We start from the raw sequence: 17,763 nt of genomic DNA on the forward strand, positions 1-17,763 counted from the left end.
TATTGGAAAGTTAATGTGTTACATAGGAAAGTCTTGAGGTATAACACAAAGGCTTGACAGAGTAACAATGAAAAACACTTGTATAAATAACTAATTTGGTTTCATTAGCTTAGAAAAAGTTTATTTATGCTTCACGTTTTGTGAATTGATTCTCTGACAGGAACACATATTCCTACTGAATTTTCTGGGAGGGTTTTGTGCATTCTGTGCCACGGCTACTTACTTTATCCCTTCCAATTCACTCAAAACCAGTTCACGCAATTGCTCAAAATTCAAGGGAAATAAAAGTTCAGCATCTGTGAATGGGAAGATGATGAACCAGATATTAGTACAATGCTACAAAATCAGAATAGATGGAATATCTGAAATAGTTAACGAGCATTTAATTACCAGATTCTATCTCTGTCTCTACTTCAACCTCGTCGTCTATTATTGGTGGAATGATTTTGATGGGTTTCATGAATCTAATCAGATCTGTGCCGGCAATCAGGGTATTCACTGTTGGAATACTTGTTGCACTGCTTGCAGGACTGAGTGGGGGAGTTTCCTTTTGCAAATCTGCTATTTGGAGTATCAGCATGTGTTTCTGCAACAGGTCATTTGATTTTCTTTCTATTATGCCTGTAAAATAATAAACATGTGAGTTTCACAAGATTGCGTCACAGCACCAGTTTATAAAAGGAGCCTGTACACTAAATTTACTGAGAATATTGTATAAATGTGATGTATTTTGAATCGGGACCTGGAATAATTCCACTTTATTCCACAGAACCACTCCGGGATTGTCCATTCAGTAGCAAAATACGGCCGGTGCTGGATGTCTGAAATAAAATTGGAAAACACTGGAAGTGTCCAGTGGGTCGGCTAGCACCTGTGGAGAGTTGACAGCCAGCATTTTCCAACCATTCACGCCGGTGAGATCTTGCGGCCGACGGTGCAGCCCCAGCATGGGTTTCACGGTGGCGTGGGGTCCATTGAATAGGAAAACCCATTAACAATGGCAGGACCAGAATATCCCGCTGCTGGCCAATAGCAAGCCACCTTCTGCTGTGGCAAAACATGTCGTGGAGGTGCGTGGAAAATCCTGCCCATTAGCTGTTTCTCTCCACAGATGCTGCCTGACCTGCTAATTGTTTCCAACATTGTCCATTTTTAATTTTGACAATTCAGTGTCGAATTTAAAAAGTATTGTGTTGTTGACAATGCTGACCAGCTGTCCTGCTGCTCTGCCCCAAACCCTCCATTTAGCTCACCCAACAAGCCAAACCCGTTACCTCCCCTCATCCTGACCCTCATTTTCCTCTTGTTCCTCTCCTATCCTCATCTCACCTTGTCTTGAGAATGACCTCTATTAACTAAACAGCTGACCACCCATTTCCCCTTCCAAGCCCAATGCTAGCGAAGATTGTAAATGATTTCTTCATCAGCTACAGTCTCCCTCCCTTTCACAGAGGCCATCATCGCCACCTGCTTAAAAATATGCCTCTGTTCTTGCAAAGTTCAAACTACCTTTCCTCACCAAAGGTCTGGAATGTGTTATTGCTTCTCAAATCATTTTTCCTACAAATCCCTCTTTAAATTTTCCCAACCAAGACCCTGTAACATCACACCGCAGTGCTTCCCAAATTATTTTCCAATGTGACCCCATTTTAACACTTGAAAATTAATGGGACTCCAGGTACCTACAAAAACAAAACCATAAAGCAGCATAGTAACATTCATTAAATAATTATTTGTGTATTATAGACCAACATATTATATAATAGATCATATATATGTGAAAATCTGAGATTTTGAAGTACTTTGCAAAGTTGTTATTATTTTATGTGCTCCTGTAGGTTTCAGTCAAGCTCTGTATATTCCCCGGTGGCAGAAGACTCAGTAAACATCCTCTTGCCCCACATCGACACACAAATTTTTAATCCCCCTACCCCACACACACACACACACACACACATATTCTTTCATCCCCATCTCCCTCATGCATATGACCCTCTTCCTAATCCCCCAACCTCTCACACACACAGCCCTTTCTAAACTTTCCATACACACACCCTCTTTCCAATCCCCTCTCCCTAAATCCCTCTCGTTCAAATACCACTCCTCCTAACACCCCTATCCCCCACACAAACACACCACCTTCTTTACTCACCACACACAGACACACACTGGCTGCTTGGCATATAAGCACCCCAGATCCATTCGAACTTGCTCCTAAAAATGGTTTCTGATATTCAAAACCACTTTGAGCTCAGCAACTACCGTGTGCTGTTTGGTCCAGGGCTGTCCCACCAGAGCCTCCAGTCTGGGCAGTCTCCTCTTCACAGTCACCATTACTATTTCAGAAGAGAAGCAGCTCTTGACCCATCAGTCCTGTTCTTGATGATCTGCACTGATTTCCCCATCCCTCAGAACTTGCTAATTAAAATTCTCATGTTCACATTTAAATCCCTCATGTTCTTTCCCTTTGCGTGTAACCTCCTTCAGTCCTACAACATTTAACCCTCCATTTTCCCACCAGTGGTGGCTGTGCCCTTAACCAGCTAGGCCCCAGACTCTGGAGTTGTCTCCCTGAAGCTCTCAACACTCTGCCGCTTAAAACCCACAACTCTGACCAAGCTTTTGATCTGGAGATGCCGGCGTTGGACTGTGCCTGTTTAAGAGCAGATTTCCACTCCATCTGACGAAGGAGCAGTGCTCCGAAAGCTAATGGTATTTGCTACCAAATAAACCTGTTGGACTTTAACCTGGTGTTGTTAAAACTCTTACAAGCTTTTGATCGCCATCCCCAATATGTCTTTCTTTGGCTCTGCATCCATTTTATGACAAACTACACTTGGTGAAACGACTTTGGATATTATTATGTTGAAGATACTAAGTCAACATAATTTGTTGCTTATATCTTTCTGCTGAAATGTGATAAAATTAGGCCCTCTCTGGTTGTTCAGGTGAATGTAAAAGATCCAGTGCCACTTTTCTGATGACCAGGGAATTCATCTGGAGTCATGGCCAATATTTATCCTTCAACCAACACCTCTGGACAGATTAACTGGAATTGACCTTAAGTCGTCCTGCTGTGTGTAAAAAGTGGTTGCTGTATTTGCTTAAAATAAAAAAGAGACTGCATTTCAAAAGTAATCCACTGGCTGGTAGCACATTAGGATATATCGAGAACATGGAAGTTTTTATTTCAATACAACTCTTCTGATTTCTTTTATTTTGTAACGAACTTCAGTCCTACAACATTTAACCCTCCGTTTGCGTGTAAGGGTTTAAGGTGGTAATCAGCAGTTCTAATCCAATTGCTAATTTTATGTCGGTATTTTCCAAAGTGAAAAGGAATTTGCCTGTTTCTTAGCAACATCATTTTTTTTAATGTAAAGCAACAAGAGAAAGACAAAATACTTTACAGGAACAATGTAAAAAAAAGTACATAGAAAAAGTGATAGACCCTGTAATAATTTTACATGCTGATGTTTTTCAGTACTTTGGCATTTACAGAGCTGTTATCTAGATACTACAGGGCTAATTTTCCAACTTAGCACTCCCAGCAGGTTAGAAAAATGTCAGGCGTGCCAGTAATGACTTGATCATCATATGCTTGAATATCTGATGCATGCTCCTGGTGTGTGATGCTCCCTGCTGGGAGGAAAAAATAATTGAGAAATTCTCTCTTCAGCTTGGATGAAATATACTTGTAGGCCTGCAGCGAAACCCAATTTTTCCTGGCACAACTGATAAGATTATAGCTAAGTAGCACCATCCCCAGGATTTTAACGGTATTGTAGCTCATCGATAAATGCTCATTTCTGGGGTCAATTCCCCATATTGTGTTCAGGGAATGACCCCTCGCACCAGCAAGTGAGCAATGCAGGCAGGACATCCGAGTAAGGGAACCCTGCAAAACCAATTCCAGGGCAGAAAATGTTCAATAATTCTTTTTCAGGGCTAAACTGCAAGAGTGCAAAAATGTATTATAGTTTGAAAATTATATAAATGAATGCTAAATGTCCCATGACATATACCACATGGTTTTCTGTTGGTCCCTTCTTGTGTCCTACTATGCTGCTTGAAACACGTGCTTCTGGGGTTTTCCAAGAAGTTTACAGCAGCAAATCCAGTTTTAAAGTGGTGACTGTCTTGACTTTAAGACCATAGATTTTGCTTTAGTTCTGCTTTTTTCCAACACAACAATGAGTATTTTGCCTCAGTTTTCACAGAGAAGGACCTGGGTGGATGTACTGCGGGCTTGCGGTGGACAGAAAAGATTGAGTATGTGGACTTTAAGAAAGAGGTTGTGCTGGAATCTTTGAATGGCATCAAGAAAGATAAGTCGCCGGGTCCGGATGGGATGTACCCCAGGTTACTGTGGGAGGCGAGGGAAGAGATTGCAGAGCCTCTGGCGATGATCTTTGCGTCGTCGATGGAGACGGGAGAGGTGCCGGAGGATTGCGGATGTGGTTCCTATTTTCAAGAAGGGGAATAGGGATAGCCCAGGAAATTACCGACCGGTAGTCTAACCTCAGTGGTTGGAAAGCTGATGGAGAAGATCCTGAGGGACAAGATTTACGAGCATTTAGAGAGGTTTAGTATGCTCAAGAATACTCAGCATGGCTTTGTCAAAGGCAGATCGTGCCTTATGAGCCTGGTGGAGTTCTTCGAAAATGTGACTAAACACATTGATGAAGCGAAAGCGGTAGATGTGGTTTATATGGATTTTAGCAAGGCGTTCAATAAGGTCCCCCATGCAAGGCTTCTAGAAAAAGTGAGAGGGCATGGGATCCAAGGGGCTGCTGCCCTGTGGATCCAGAACTGGCTTGCCCAAAGGAGGCAGAGAGTGGGTATAGATGGGTCTTTTTCTAAATGGAGGTCAGTCACCAGTGGTGTGACCCAGGGATCTATTCTGGGACCCTTGCTGTTTGTCATTTTCATAAATGACCTGGATGAGGAAGTGGAGGGATGGGTTGGTAAGTTTGCCGACGACACGAAGATTGGTGGGGTTGTGGATAGTCTGGAGGGATGTCAGAAGTTACAGAGGGACATAGATAGGATGCAAGACTGGGCGGAGAAGTGGCAGATGGACTTCAACCCAGATAAATGCGTAGTGGTCCATTTTGGCAGGTCAAATGGGATGAAGGAGTACAATATAAAGGGAAAGACTCTTAGTACTGTAGAGGACCAGAAGGACCTTAGGGTCCAGGTCCATAGGACTCTAAAATCGGCCCCGCAGGTGGAGGAGGTGGTTAAGAAGGCGTATGGTGTGCTGGCCTTTATCAATCGAGGGATTGAGTTTAGGAGTCCGGGGATAATGATGCAGCTATATAAGACTCTCGTCAGACCCCGCTTGGAGTACTGTGCTCAGTTCTGGTCGCCTCATTACAGGAAGGATGTGGAAAAGATTGAAAGGGTGCAGAGGAGATTTATAAGGATGTTGCCTGGATTGAGTGGCATGCCTTATGAGGATAGGCTGAGGGAGCTCAGTCTTTTCTCCTTGGAGAGACGTAGGATGAGAGGAGACCTAATAGAGGTATATAAGATGTTGAGAGGCATAGATCGGGTGGACTCTCAAAGGCTTCTTCCCAGGGTGGAAATGGCTGCTACGAGAGGACACAGGTTTAAGGTGCTGGGGGGTAGGTACAAGGGAAATGTTAGGGGTAAGTTTTTCACACAGAGGGTGGTGGGCGAGTGGAATCGGCTGCCGTCAGCGGTCGTGGAGGCAAACTCAATAAGGACTTTTTAGAGACTCCTGGATGAGTACATGGGACTTAGTAGGATGGAGGGTTATAGGTAGGCCTAGAAGGTAGGGATATGTTCGGCACAACTTGTGGGGCCAAAGGGCCTGTTTTGTGCTGTAGTTTTTTTATGTTTCTTTCTATGTTTCTAATCCTTTAATACAGGATTCCAACATTACTGTTGTCCCCAGTTGTCAACCTCAGCTCCAGCCATATGCTGGAGCATAAACATTTCTCTGCACCAACCAACAAGTGTATTGGACTTGAGAGGGAAAGAGCAATCCAATTAGAGGGAAGAACGGCAAGTGTCTGACCCCCACACCATATTTGACACAAGAACTATATTCGCCAATCCAGGCTGAATACCTAGCCTTTGCTGTCTGCTTTATGAGGGCAGCTGTAACTAAGTTGTGCCAATGTCTAATGACTGACCTGGAAACAAGATCCAGCACAGTGATATGTCTGCATCTTGTGATGCAAGTTACCACAATGTTTATACAATTGAACTTTTTTAAACCGCCACTAGTGACATTTGCCACATTGGTCAGACTTCAGTTCATGCCTTGTTTGTCAGAGGAATATTTTTGACACAAGAGAGCAAGGCATTTTTACCGAGTAGCAGGTTTCCCAAAGTGTGGGGCCTCACTGATGACAGACGTCTCAAAGAGTAACCTCCTGTCTAAGCCTCTCTTTGACCAGTTTCTATGGAGTGAATGTTTCCATGATGGTGCTTGCATGATGGGTGCTCATAGGGGGAGGGGCTGCTTCCTGGTCATTTTAGTTGCCAGCTCAATCATTTTGGTAATATCCTACATGAAGAGGAAGAAAACATGTGTTAGCATTGGGGGTATGTGGCAAGTGGCTGTGCACGCAGTAACAGGGCCAAAACAGTGCCATGCTGCTGATGGGCAGATGTGCCTGCATAAAATTCAGAGTGAAGATCAAGGATTAACAAGAAGAAAGTTAAAAAATACACTTAACTTCTTAGGCTGCCACAAAGTCACTAAGTTCTTCCCTGTGCACTCTTTTTATGCCTTTCACCCCAATAATTTGGCGGGCTTGTTCCTCATGGTCAATAAAACAGCACAACTTATTATAAGTCTGCCACCGGTGGAAGTTCTCTCGCAATGGTTGTGGACAGCCTTCTCCTTCAAAAAACAAACTAGGTAGGTGCTTTTAGCAATAGCATGTAACATTATCAGACACAATTCCATCTATTTTGCAATCACGAATATAGAACATGCAAATAACTTGAGGAGCCCTGTGATTCAGTGAGGCGAAGACGGTCTTTCCATTCTGCAACCACCAGTTTGGAGTTTATGCTTGGGAGAGGGGAGATACAGGCAGGGTGCCTCAAGAGATTGGGATTAAGTACAAGGTATACTTTCCAGGCTGCATTGCTGAGATACCTTCAAACTATAGGCTCAATACATGTTGCTTACACTGACGAGTTTCAGTGAGGGCATAGACCCAATGTTAAACACAAAGTGAGTTGCAATTTCACTCTAATTGAGCCATTAATAAATGCTAACTGGCAACCTGTCTCCCAGTGGATTGAGTGTACCCAGCCTAACGCACTCAATTTAAATGCAAAAGTTGGGAGGTTGGAGCTGGCTTCTCAATGGACTGTCAATTTACCAATTTTTATAACCAAATACACCCAAATATCTAATATATACACTGAAATATTATGGTCACAGATTTGCTTTGAAATGGCTTTCCTTCACAAAGAGATTGCCCAGTGTATCTGACCATTCATTAAGAAAATGTATTTACATTGTGAATGGTTTAGCAAGGGTCATTTTATATCAATAAGCTTATTTCTTTATTTTAGAAAAATATAAAGATACAATAAATTTACCAATCATCTAACTGATTGAACAGCACTTTTTATCTTGCTTGGTGGAATGCTTAGAATGATCACATAAGTGGACTGTGTCAGGGATGGATCAGAAACCTCAAGATATATTATGAAGTTAGACTAGACTCCAACTATTTTTCTATTTTGGCATTAGTGTGAGGATATTTCACTCCAGGTGTGATTCTATTGACAAACTAGGGAGCTTTATCAAAACAAACTTTATCTAACAATACTATTTAACTATAACAAATGAATCAGCTTAACATTTAGCATTTGAACAATACTTAAATAGGACAAGATACAATTCTTAACTGCTAATCTATCTCTACTAGTTCCAGTTCAAGCAATATTCCTCTTACAGACTTAAAACCCCAGTTCAAAATAAGTTAGCAAATGACACAGGCTTACATGCTTGTACTTGTCAACAGTCCTAGAGCTTTTTGAACACCACTGGAGAGCGAGAGAGAGAGAGAGGGAGAGAAAGAGACCTCTTTTAAACAGCTCCGGTCATCAACTGCTCTTGATTTTAAAAAATAAACTAAAAACACCATCTTTCCTACAAGCTTAGCTCCTCCCATTAATCACATGACTGTCAATCAACCTACTCAAAACCCTACTCTGACCCCCAAGGGAAACCAAAGTAAACAAAAATGCATTAACTCTGTTTAGACAAACATATCCTGAGCTAAAATCAGTCATTATCCTGCATTCTCAATCTTAGAGCTGCCTGTTGCCCAAACAAATCAGCACCATAAAAAACAGAGCTGACTTTCAACCATATCCCTTATAAGAAACATGAGAAAATACATTTCTTAAAGGCACAGCATCATCATAGCTGAGATTAGCACCCACCATATCTCGTTAAGTGGTGACCTGTAGGAATTTCCTGGATCAACCTGATTATATTAAGAGTGGGAAACACCCAGTATGTATTGGATTTGGCATTGGGAACTTGCATTAGGGATGGTGAAGGGAGAATTCAGCATTGAGGTTCACAGGGCTTGACTGATCTCAAAGGTGCCATTAACGATACCCGGGGTTTTAGGAAATGCTGCGATTTGGAAAAGAGTACATCACAAGCCCATGGGAAAAGTAATGTAGTCACTTGGTCTGGAAAATAACACTGCAATCAACTTGTTTGGTACATATGTACACTGTAGATTGGGTGATGTTACTGAGGTTCCTTGCACCAGCTTCATGCAGTTGCGTTTACAGCTGCAGTAACGGGAAAAAGATACAAAAGTCTGAGGTCACGTACTAACCGACTCAAGAACAGCTTCTTCTCTGCTGCCATCAGACTTTTGAATGGACCTAGCTCGCACTAAGTTGATCTTTCTCTACACCCTAGCAATGACTGTAACACTACATTCTGCATTCTCTCCTTTTCTTCTCTATGAACGGTGTGCTTTATCTGTATAGCATGCAAGAAACAATACTTTTCACTGTATACTAATACATGTGACAATAATAAATCAAATCAAATCAGAGGGGAAGTTTGGCTACAGTCAGATTATAGCATTCATCTGTCACAGCATCCATGAAGAATCATAGAAACCCTACAGTACAGAAAGAGGCCATTCAGCCCATCGAGTCTGCACCGACCACAAACCCACCCAGGCCCTGCCCCCACATCCCTACTTATTTTACCCACTAATCCCTCTAACCTACACATCTCAGGACACTAAGGGCAATTTTTTTTAGCACGGCCAATCAACCTAACCCGCACATCTTTGGACTGTGGGAGGAAACCGGAACACCCGGAGGAAACCCACGCAGACACGAGGAGAATATGCAAACTCCACACAGACAGTGACCCAAGCTGGGAATCGAACCCAGGTCCCTGGAGCTGTGAAGCAGCAGTGCTAACCACTGTGCTACCGTGCCGTCAATCTAAACTTGTGGTGATAGGGGGTGGTGAAGTTAGTCTTATGCAATGGCACAAAATGGGCAATAGTGAATCAACAATTCACTTTGTACCAGTCTTTTCCAATGAGGTCAATAGCAGTGTAATATGGGCTACCAATTTGCCATGAGCTCTTCTCACACAACAGGTGAAGATCAATTTCACCCTTCACTCCCTCTGAATTTTACACAAACAAGAAGATTTTATTTTCTCAACTACTGTTACATCTTGTTTCAGACAGCGAGCAACATAAAGAGCATATCAGTATTATACAACTGAATAAACTCAAACATAATAGGATACTGGATGAGTCACTCTTAGCTCTGCGAGTAGGATGATCCAATTTGCTAGCACACAATGTGAAATTTTGATTTGAATTTGGAAAGTTTCAATCACTATCTCAATCTCTATAGCAGTGGTCGGCAACCTGTGGCCTGGGGGCCACGTGCGGCCCATTTGCATTCTGAATATGACCCGAGACACTTTGTTGACTGTTGCCCATGCACAGGGTTGTCACATTCCACTTGTTTTTGCCTGCGTAGTTTTTTCCTACCACTTTGACTGAAGTGACACACACATAAAGCAAGGGCAAGTAGAGTGAGATGCGTGCTTATTGCTCACAATATTGACTGTGAGAGCTATGCACTCCCTCTGCATCTAAAGTATAAATATTTATTTTTTGTTTTTGCCATTTGAATTTGATGCTAATTCTATTAATATATAAATGATTAAGCATTTTCTATAACTCATTATGAAATATTTGGCATGTATTAAATGTATTTAATCTTATTCATGGGGTTATAATTACAGAAACAGCCTGATTTAAATTTTGCAGCCCATTGAGATGAAGGAGAGCCACTCATGTGGCCCACTCACCAGTCTAGGTTACCTATCAATGCTCTATAGCCTCTATAGGGGAGGCAGTGGCACAGCGGTATTGTCACTGGACAGGGCAAGATCTGCCATGGTGGGATTTGAATTCAATAAAAACTGGATTAAAAGTCGAATGATAACTATAAAACCATTGTCGATCTGGCTCACTATGTCCTTTAGGGAAGGAAATCTGCCATCCTTATATGGTCTGGCCTACATATGATTTCAGACCACAGCAATGTGGTTGACTCTCAAATGCCCCCTGAAATGGAGAGCAGTTAGGGATGGGAAACAAATGCCAGTTAGTGATGCCCACATCCCACATTTTAAAAAAGCCAAGTAGCTTCAATAACTTGTTTTTGATGTCAATGAGTGAAGAAATTACATTGAGGCAAAGTGGACAAGTATTTTAACAGCTCTTTGGAACATCACAACCAGGACTGATCAAGAGGCACATCTTTAAAATTGTCTCTCAAAAATTGTCTCTCTAAGAAAAAACGGAGTCATCGATTGATAAAATTCTCTTTCAGATTTAAAGCAATCTTGACCTTTTTCTACAAAGTCCTCTGAAATCAGATCCCAAACTTGGGTGAAATCCTACAATTAATTTGCTCACTTTCCAGGAAAATATCCCTAAGTTTCAGTGCACAGCTGAGGCAAATGTTTCTGAATTACATCTTTAAAGTTGGGGACTGACATTTAATAGTCCATATTGATAACCGAAAACAACAGCAGAAAATAGCAGAATGCAGCGACTCCATAGCAAGACATTTCCATGGAATGACTCACTGGCTATGCTCCTCAGCCAGTCCCACCCTCCTTGCACCCTTCTCCGGTCCACCCCCAATCTGTGCCACAATCCCTAGTTTGGGAACTCTTGTTCTTGATCTACCTGTCAAATCTTTATTTCCTATTTCTGTTTAATAACAGTGAAATTGTATTGCACTCACCTAAGTAATTTAGGGCATTGTAATTCAAGATGCCTTCATTACCACACAACTTCTGCTGGATCGGTGTTAGGTCACAACTTATTTTCTTGGAAAGGGTCTCTATGCCGGATTTCAGTTCATCCAGTGTTTTGTTAGCTTTTGTTTGCATAATTTCATATTTATTCATCTGTTGAGTTGTACTTTCCAGATCATCCTATGGACAACAGACAACTTATATTTCCATTTCACAATCTGTCAAAGTTAATCAATAATAAGATAAAGTGCCTCATTTTATTATCCTGCTAACAAATAAAAGTGATTTTAGACAATAACGCACCGAAAATGCTATTGGCTACCGCCAACAGAATTCAGATGTGATTTTTGGTATCTATGTTTAAACAGTTCAGAAAAAAATGAGATTCAAAGAACACTTCTTAACAAATTTAGAATCTTAATTAGGTTTATTTTCAGAGTTTATAATATCTTCTTTGATGAAGAGAAGGATCTAGTATAGAAATTACAGTGGCCATAGCAAACTGGGTCCTCGAGGCAATGGGCAAGTGATACCCTTTCCAACCATTTGGTTAGATTTATCCTGCTTTTCGTGCATAGGACATAGTTGGGGGCAGTTTTTCACATTGCTGGGTGTATGCTAGCATTGCAGCCAAACTGGAATAGCTTAATTCAGGACACAGCTAGTTCTGAAGCACAGGTCTGCAGTACTATTGCTGGAAAGTTGTCAGGACCCATAGCCTTTGCAGTATCCAGTGCCTTCAGCCATTTCTTGATATAACATGGAGCGAAAGGAAGTGACTCAAGACTGGTATCTGAGATGAGGGGATCTCAGAAGGAGGCTGAGATGGATCATCCACTTGGCATTTCTGGCTGAAGACTGTTGCAAAAGCTTCAGCCTTATCTTTTACACTGATTGTTAGGCTCCCCCATCATTGAGGATTTGGATATTTGTGAAGTCTCCTCCTCCAATTAGTTATTTAATTGTCTACCATCATTCATGATTGGATATGGCCAGACTGCAGAGCTTAGATGTGATCCGTTGATTGTGGGATCATTTAGCTCTTTCTTTCGCATGCTGCTCTCACAGTTTGGCATACAAGTAGTCCTGTGCTGTAGCCTCACAGGTTGACACCTCAGCAGGTATGCCTGCTGCTGTTTCTGGCATGCCCTCCTGCAATCCTCATTGAACTATGATGTGGAGATGCTGGCGTTGGACTGGGGTGGGCACAGTAAGAAGTCTCACAACACCAGGTTAAAGTCCAACAGGTTTATTTGGTAGCACAAGCTTTCGGAGCGCTGTTCCTTCATCACCTGATGAAGGAGCAGTGCTCCAAAAGCTTATGCTACCAAATAAACCTATTGGACTTTAACCTGGCGTCGTGAGACTTTTCATTGAACTAGGGTTAATCCCCTGGTTTAAAGGTAATGGTGGAGTGGGGGATATGCCAGGCCATGAGACTATAGATTGTGGTTGTATAAAATTCTGTTGCTGTTGATGGCCCACAGTGCCTCATGGATGCTCAGTTTTGAGTAGCCAATCTGTTTAATATCTATCTCATTTAGTACGGTGGCAGTGCCATACAACATGATGGAAGGTATCCTCAATGTGAAGGCGGGACTTTGTCTCCACAAGGGCTGTGCAGTGGTCACTTCTACCAATACTGCCATGGACAGATATATTTGGGACTGGTAGATTGGTGAGGGCGAGATCAAGTAAGTTTTTCCTTTAGTTGGTTTCCTCACCATCTTTTGAAGATCCATTCTAGCAGATATGTCCTTTAGGACTCGGTCAGTTCGATCAATGATAGTGTTACCAATCCATTCTTGGTGTTGGACTAAGTCTCTCATCCAGATTACATTCTGCACCCTTGGCATCCTCAGTGCTTCCTCCTAGTGGTGTTCAACATGAATGAGTACTGATTCATCAGTGAAGAGGAAGGGGGAGCATTGGTGTTTCCTTGCCCATGTTTGTCCTGATACCATGGAAACTTTATAGGGTCCAGAGTCGATGTTGAGAACTCCCAGAGTAATTCCTTCCTGGCTGTACACCACTGTGTCACCTGTGTGTTTGTCCTGGACAGGATGGTGAGGGTGGTATCTGAGACATTGTAAAATATGATTCCTTGGGTCAGGCTCTCGTTTGACCAGTCTGTCGGACAGCTCTCACAATTTTGGGACACATCCCCAGATATTAGTAAGAATAATTTTGCAGTGTTGACAAGCTGGAATTGCTTTTGTCATTTCCGATGCCGGGTCTGGTTTCATTTTTTTTAACAATCTTTTACTCCATTCTTAAAGTCACAAAGCTCAGAGTGGACCAGGCAAACCCAAAATCATTCCTTGCTTGCTCCAAAAACCAAATTTAAATTCACATTGAACCCAATTCAAGATCCCCACAAGAGAGACAAACAAGATCCAAGCTGACAAGATAAGGCATTGCGCCCCATCTTGGGCTTGATCTGTCACTTGATCTTAGCCAAAAGGCCGAGCCTTTTTCTTTGCAAAAATATACTTTATTCATATAAATTTGAAAGCCACATTACAAAGTATTTGCAATTATTATAACAGTAAAGTACGATGATATTAACATTTTCTCCAGAGATCAAGATGCACTCTGAGGTGTTTCAGTTCAGTAATGAGAACATTACATATACTTCAATATTTTCATTACAGAGAGCAAAATTCTTTACAAACATTGTACAGACCGAGTCCTAGATGGGCTGATGATCGAGGGAAAAGGGTGGCGGAGGTAGAGAAGTGCCGAGTCCAACTGGGGGTGAGAAGGGGGGCCCGAGGCTTCCGTGGTGGGCTGAGTGGGAGGTTTTCTCAGGTTCTGAGAAAATTTCTGTGCAGCCGTGTTTTGTCATAGAGTCATAGAGGTTTACAGCATGGAAACAGGCCCTTCGGCCCAACTTGTCCATGCCACCCTTTTTTTAAAAAACCCCTAAGCTCATCCCAATTGCCTGCATTTGGCCTATATCCCCCTATGCCCATCGTACCCATGTAACTATCTAAATGCTTTTTAAAAGACAAAATTGTACCTGCCTCTACTACTACCTCTGGCAGCTTGTTCCAGACACTCACCACCCTCTGTGTGAAAACATTGCCGCTCTGGACACTTTTGTATCTCTCCCCTCTCACCTTAAAGCTATGCCCCCTACCTTTGGGAAAAGATATTGACAATCTAGCTGATCGTCTCATTATTTTATAGACCTCTATCAGATCACCCCTCAGTCTCCTACGCTCCAGAGAAAAAAGTCCCAGTCTATCTAGTCTCTCCTTATAACTCAATCCATCAAGTCCCGGTAGCATCCTAGTAAATCTTTTCTGCACTCTTTCTAGTTTAATAATATCCTTTCTATAATAGGCTGACCAGAATTACACACAGTATTCCAAGTGTGGCCTTACCAATGTCTTGTACAACTTCAGCAAGACATTCCAACTCCTGTATTCAATGTTCTGACCGATGAAACCAAGCATGCTGAATGCCTTCTTCACTACTCTGTCCACCTGTAACTCCACTTTCAAGGAGCTATAAACATGTACCCCTAGGTCTCTTTGTTTTGTAACTCTCCCCAATGCCCTACCATTAACTGAGTAAGTCGTGCCCTGGTTCAATCTACCAAAATGCATCACCTCGCATTTGTCTAAATTAAATTTCCATCTGCCATTCGTCAGCCCACTGGCCCAATTGATCAAGATCCCCTTGCAATTGGAGATAACTTTCTTCACTGTCCACTATGCCACCAATCTTAGTGTCATCTGCAAATTTACTAACCATGCCTCCTATATTCTCATCCAAATCATTAATATAAATAACAAATAACAGTGGACCCAGCACTGATCCCTGAGGCACACCACTGGTCATAGGCCTCCAGTTTGAAAAACAACCCTCTACAACCATCCTCTGGCTTCTGTCAAGAAGCCAATTTTGTATCCATTTAGATACCTCACCCTAGATCCCGTGAGTTTAGGCCAACCTCTCCCGCCCCACATGACAGTGTGAAACACGCTCCCTTGATTTTTTTTTGGCAGGGTGTCATAACATCTGGAGAGAAAACCGACCGGTTTCTCTGCAGAGAAACACATCAGTTTTCTCACCAAAAGCAACACTGCCATCTTTAGGGAAAATTCCGCCCAGTGTTTTTCAAAAACAGTACCGAAATATAATTAATGGCTCCTCATTCTCTGTCCACTTCTGTTGCTTTTCACTAATACTATACCTCTTTGTTTTTCCTTCTACATACCTGTAATCTGTTCATCACAGCATATTCAGCTGCTGGACTGTGTTAGGGGTTGTTAGGTAGATAGGGAATGAGTGTGACACACACACAATCAGTTTATTTAAAATGGAAGGAGTGTGAAGAGAAAGAGTAGATAAAAATATTGCAGTTTGGATCCCAATTATGTACACAAGTTTTTTCTACATTATAAGATAGAAAAACTATACCTCTACTTCTTTTATACGATCATGCAAATCTTCCTCACTTTGTCTGCGTTGATTTTCAATTTGTAATATATCATTCTGCACATTAAAAATGCAATAATATAAGTGATTGATAATTATTGATTATCAAAGTCCAAATGTCATTGTATGTCACTTATATGGTACAAAATATTCTAAGTTCAGAAATCAAGGCTGCATTAAACAATACTGTTGGTACAAAAGCAAATTACTGCAGATGTTGGAATCTGAAACGAAAAGAGAAAATGCTGGAAAATCTCAATAGGTCTGGCAGCATCTGTAAGGAGAGAAAAGAGCTGATGTTTCGAGTCCAGATGACCTTTGTCAAAGCTAAAAGGCATAGAAAGTGGGAGATATTTATATCTCTCACTTTTATTTATATTTATAAGGAATCATAGCCACAAAAATCAGGAGAGAGTCCATAGAGAGAATAAAAGGTGTGAATGGCCAAACAGCAGAGAAGCTGAAATCAGAGGGTAAGCTGTGACAGATAAAGATGTGGGGGAAGAGGGGGAATGGGTGGAAAACAGGTAGAATTGAGAAAAAGGGGAAAGGGGAGCAAAGGGGGAGAAATGGTAGGAAAGGGGGGATAAAATAGGGGAAAAGAGTGGGGGGAGAAAAATAAAGAAAAATAAAAAAGAAACAAAAGGTAGAGAACAGTTAAAAAGTAAAAGACTGTAATAAAAAATAAAAATACTGTAGGTACATTAGATTTCTTATTGTTTCATGAAAATTTAAGCGGATGATCAGAGGAATTGAGTCTGTCATTCAGACAATCAAGGTTCTACTGTATTCAACAGACCAAGGATCAAACCTTACATCTACTGTACTCTGCACAGCTTTGAATTAAACCACATGCTGTTTTTGCCTGCTAAACCCTCAGATAAGTTGGTAAAGTAATTTTAAAGCATTGGCTAATAGAAGGGGTTTGAGATTGGGGTATTGTTTCATGTTTAAAGACAGCAGAACTTCTCAGTGTCTGTCTCAGTGAGAGGTCTTTATTGAAATGATCTTAATATGGCTGCCTGCAGAGAACTGCCTCATGGAAGGCCTTGGGACATGTAGAAATGATTGCATTTCAAACCCAAAAAAGCATGTTGTAAAGCTTGTGTTTTCACCAGATCAAGGAACAATGGTTATTTTCAGTCCATGAAGCATATGTGACTATAAAACTCAAAGGAATAATTTAGCCAACGAACTTCACAATTAATACAGCCAAATAATAAATTAATCTAGATTTTCTTCAGGTTCATTGGACCTAACTCCAATGGAATTGAGCCCATAATGCAGGCTGACACAGTGTAATACTGAAGGAGTACTGCATTTTCAAAGGTGCCATTTTTTGAGGTCCTGTCCCTTTGCCTAGGTAAACATAAAACATCCAATGGATTCTAGCCAACCTTTGTCCCTCAGCTTTCATTGTCCACTCATTCATTTGTTGTTTGTGGGAGTTCGTTTTGTGAAAATTTGCCTCCTTTTACAACAGTGGAATGTAGTCCATTGTTTATGAAGTACTTTGGGATATCCTGAGAATGTGATGAGATATTGCATAAATACAAATTCTTCTTTTGTACCGTCTAACTGCTACAGATGAAGATCAAGTTCACTCCCATTAACTTCATTTTTTAAATTCCTTCCTCAATTTTAGGTTTGTCAGCTCTATTTTCTGAATAAGTGGACAGGAGACATACTTGGCTTCTGCACTGCAACTCCATCTGGCCACTCAGATCATAAAATCAGTCTGAGGGTGGATGGAGAGATTTCCCTCTTTCTGTGAGATATAGTTGCACTCAAATTTGGTGCTACCCGCTATAGGCAGATGCTAAGTTCCTACTACTTGTTGGCACAGTGTATTGCAGTAGACTTTCAACATGTGAGATGTGAAATGAGTATAATGCAAATGAAATTGAGGTGTTTTTTATAATGGATTATGAATTCACAATACCCAGTTTTACGTCCAGAACCTATGTGGCAATTTGAAGATC

Source organism: Mustelus asterias, chromosome 13 (assembly GCF_964213995.1).
Source record: "Mustelus asterias chromosome 13, sMusAst1.hap1.1, whole genome shotgun sequence".
NCBI lineage: Eukaryota > Metazoa > Chordata > Chondrichthyes > Carcharhiniformes > Triakidae > Mustelus > Mustelus asterias.